Source organism: Octodon degus, unplaced genomic scaffold (genome assembly GCF_000260255.1).
Source record: "Octodon degus isolate 3935 unplaced genomic scaffold, OctDeg1.0 scaffold00110, whole genome shotgun sequence".
In the NCBI taxonomy this organism is placed as follows: Eukaryota; Metazoa; Chordata; class Mammalia; order Rodentia; family Octodontidae; genus Octodon; species Octodon degus.
This window is the reverse complement of record NW_004524686.1, coordinates 3,028,012-3,032,470: the sequence shown is the minus strand read 5'-3', so window position 1 is coordinate 3,032,470 and position 4,459 is coordinate 3,028,012. Positions and strand designations below refer to the sequence as shown.

At 35.3% G+C, this 4,459-nt stretch overlaps 1 protein-coding gene across 4 annotated transcripts in view; it reads right to left on the bottom strand.

Moving 5' to 3' along the window:
* Tbl1xr1 (transducin beta like 1 X-linked receptor 1) overlaps positions 1 to 4,459 on the bottom strand; it is a 178,314-nt gene that overhangs the window by 106,698 nt on the left and 67,157 nt on the right. For all 4 annotated transcript variants that reach the window (XM_023699085.1, XM_023699084.1, XM_004639335.2 and 1 more), the window contains exon 2: positions 761 to 829. The gene's annotated coding sequence lies outside the window, so the exon portion shown is untranslated. The remainder of the gene's footprint in view (positions 1 to 760; positions 830 to 4,459) is intronic.

Genomic DNA, 4,459 nt, shown 5'->3' with positions numbered 1-4,459 from the left:
TGCCTCCCTAATGTAAGAACTTGAAAGAATAAATAAAATGCAAAAGATTAAAAAGAAAATACACCCAGTATTGAAGTAAATGTCATCTTTTTTATATAAGGGAAAATCGTTCTAATTTCTAGCTATGTGGCAAGGTCACTTCGTCTACAGCTACAATATACTTCAGAAATTTAAACCAATTCCATTACCTACCTTTTACAAGAACACCTGCTAAAAGTCATCACAGATTCTTAACACACTCAGAAAATAAAAGTACATCCCAGAACTGGCACTACATAGTCCAGCAGTTTTTTCTGTTTTATCACGTGATTGGTATTTACATTCCACAATAAAAGACTTTTTAAAAGTTTTTTTAAAGAAATAAGTATGGCTCTCTTTAAAGTTATTAATTACATAAAAATTAGAATTTTAACCATTTAGCTTCACACTAAGTAAAAAATATCAGGATAAATCAATACTCAAAAACTTAGCTACTGAACTTTTTAACAAAGGTTTTCCACAAAATATAGTTCATTTCAGAAGGCACAAGATCATCACTGTCATAACTAAGTTATAAAAAGTACAAACAATGAAAAGTTCAAAACAAGGGTTTCTTTTGCTCAATATGCAAGTCATTATAATGACTCTGAATTACATATTTAAAATCTATTATTTTGTCAAATTATTAAGGAAATTTCAAAAAAGAATTTAAAACCCATGATGAACAAGAGAAAAATAAAGAGCATTAAACACTCTGGCACTGGGAGCTGGAGAGTCTTACCATTGGCAGCGCATTGATGTGGGGATGTGCAACTGAATATCCGGGACAGCCAAGCACAAGCTGCTGTTGCTGATGAGAGAAAAAGAAAGGAAAATATTCAGTGTGCCCTAGAACAAATTCAGTTTAAGATCTTTAATTTCAAACTGTTCTTTGTTTGAAATAATCTTTAATACTTGAATGTTTTGGCCAGTGAAAATCTTCCCCCAAGCAAAACTGCTATCAAAACAGCAAAAACTAAGTGCCTCAGTTGTTAATAAATGAACAAAATGGGACTCAAAGAGATGAATCTGAACACAGGGTGTTCTCAACCCAATTAACTTGACTCATGTAAATATTACTGCCCTGGGGACCTATAGACTATCATCATAATATATAAGCACAAGTCATAAAACATGATGTAATATTGCATTTTATATATTTTGATCAATAAAGAAAACTATAACTTGTTTGAGACACCATCAGACTGTTCATCCATAATTTCAGAGTTTACATTTCACAGGGCTCAACCCACGCACTCTCAGCTGGTACGACACAGTACATTACACTCCAGGAACCCTTCACGAAAATGTGAAAGTCAGTAATTTACATTGTTTCAGAAAATGGGCCCTCTCAGGTGCAACGCTGGGAACCACTACAGGTTCCACCCTATGCTACAGTGAAGGACACTTTTCTCCAAGAATGCCAGACTGGTAACAGGCTGATACCACAGAAAGGAGGGTTATCACAACATTCACCTCCAATATCAAAGAGGTGAATCAACTGAGTAAGCACTGAAAAGAGAACTAAAAAATATCCTGAATAACTGCAGAACTATTTGTTGTAAGGGGGAAGGCGTTGTTTTGGTTTGGGTTGTTGTTTTAAAATGATATTCACTGCGCTCACAAAAATACTTTAAGTTTTCTGAGGTTTGACCCTCCCGTTTTATCTTTGACTGAAACATACAAAAATTAGACACTACCAGACTCCATTCACCTCAGCATTAGTACTCATGAAAATCATGCATTTTACCTTGAAGTTTTCATGATTTTTGAGCTAAAGCTATAAAGTGCTGCTTGTTATCCAAAAATCACCAAACACTGTTATCAGAAAGATGTTTTTTTGTTTGTCTTTTTCTTCTTTTTTTGTGGCTGGCTATTAGATTGAACTACCCTACGGGCAGGGCTGGTATAGCATGTGGTGCAGGGGATTGAACTACAGTCCCTACAACTTGCCTAAGCTTGCCTAAACAGGCATTTTAGACCATTGAGCTATCTCGCCGGCCCCCAATCAGAAAGTTTTTGATATGTACATTCTATTTATTCATAAATATCTGAGGATACTCTGAAATTATTAGATCATTTCATAGGAGGTGAAAAGTTTACTTTTGTAGTTTATAATAAGCATCAGTTCTAGCACTGTATTACTTTTCCTACTGTTGCTTTTATATGGACTTCCTTTGTAAAAATCTTTTTGTGGTATTTGGTTAAAACTAGATAGTATAATTCACAAAGTAATCAAACGTAAGTAAATAAGTAAACTGAACTGCAGTAATCTAACACATGGCAATTCCAGAACTGGAAATAATGAACAGGACGGCCACCAGTGCCTTGTGGGACTCCAACTCTCCTCCAAGAAACATGGCAGCACAGTTACACACACAGATAACATAGTTATAAGTTCAATTGAGGGTGTGGATTTGACCGGCTTCAGCCCATGTTAGAAATACAATGTGTTAATCAAAATCAAGCACAAAGAGATTAATACACTCTACTCCAAGACATTCTAGTTTTCACCCATGTGTATGTGTACAATACACATTTATTTTTCCAAAATATTAGATCACTCCAGTTGTTTTCCTCCTCGCCCTGGCACTTTCTTTTAACTTTACTGTGATCAGTGAGTCTCTCACCACCCTTCAGAGATATATCTAATGTCTTCACTGATCAATATTCCTCTCCTGTCTTCAAAAACTTATGTATAGACAGAGAAAAATAAGAATAACTTGAGCTTTTTATTTAAAAAAAAAAAAATCAGTTCTTTCACACAGAATCATGTAAACATGTCCTCAGTGCTGTCATCTGAAAAATGAAGCTACACTTTGAGATGATTTTTTATTAGACAGCTTGAGAACAAACTCGAACAGAGGGCCGGGAAGATAGCTCAACAGTATAAGCACCTACCTGGCAAAAGCAAGGTCCTGAGTTTAGTCCCCAGCACCAAAAAAGGGTCAAGCAAACTAACAACCAACTATGGAGCCAGGCACAATCGCAAACATCCCAGCACAGGACAGGCTTAGACAGAAGGATCACAAGTTCAAGGCTAGCCTTGGCCACATAGCAAGACTATCTGAAAAAAACAAAAGGGAATAAACTATAACTTAAAGTCCTATTATATACCCCCTAAAGATATCTTCATGTAGAATATTTACAAATATCAGCTCATTATAGCTACTTACATAGGTAAAAGGACACACAAGTTATTACAAGGGTATGCATTAAAGGCCAACAAGAAGCTCCTAAACAACAACAAAATCTATGAGGTGTGATTTACAATGAGATGGTTATAAAATCAATGGAAAGTATTTTTAAAAATACAAGCATCAAGGGAACAAAAATGATGCAGAAAATGGGTTGGAAATAAACTGTTAGTGAGCAAAAATGGCAGCAAAACAGTGTCCATGAATTTTGCCAACACCAGCTAATGCTCACCATGGCAAACAGTGATAAGAAATATCATCAATAATTTTATTTATTTTTATTTATTCTTTTGAAACCATTCTCACTGTGTAGTAGTGCAGCCTGCCCTTGATCTCAATAAGTAGCCCAGATTGGCTTGGAACTCACAGTGCACCTTCTGCATCAGCCTGCCAGAGTGCTGGGATTATGAGTCCATGCCACCACACCCTACGGCCTCACTATTTTTCCAATTAAGAGAAAATATTCACATATTTTAAGAAAAAATGGAAAACAGAACTTCCTTCTCTAAGTGAGTCAACAAATGCTTTCTTTGTCTCCCTGCCCTCTCCACCCTGGACAGAGTGTCTTGCGGTGTTATGCTGGTCCTCACTTCAGTATGTAGCCCAGTTTGGCCTTGAACTGGTGATTCTCTTGGCTCATATTACAGGCATGAGCCGCTGTATCCAGTTCTTCCCACATTCTCTAAGAACCCTAAATCATTATGCATTCCAGAGGTAAATATGTGAAGTAGGAAGTAAACTGTATTTGTAATTAGTTTTAAAAACAAGTTTGTAAAACTAATTTCAGACAATTACATCTGAAATTGCCAATTTCAAATTCATGTACTAACATCTAAGCAATTAAAGATTCCATCAACAATAAAGCATCTGTATATTATAAATGAGTTCTCCACTAACAGTCCATATTACCTAAGAAAATACAAAGCTTGACTCTCCTTCAGAAGACTAAGAAAAAAACTAATAAAAAGCCTATATTTTAAGTAAAATTAAATGGCAGATTTTAAAAAATTAAAAGTAGCTTCTAAATGAGTTATTTGCTTTGCAACAGACAACAGAATTGATGGGAAGCAGGGAGGAGGAGAAGGGAAGGTAAAGAAAAAGGTTTTAATTAACTACTATACATTTAACATAAAACTGTTCCATTAAGTTGCTATATACTAATACAAACATTCAAGTAAATCTTACTAAAACATGTTAAATAAATAAATAAGTAAATAAAGATCTCTGCCCTCACAAAGCTTAGC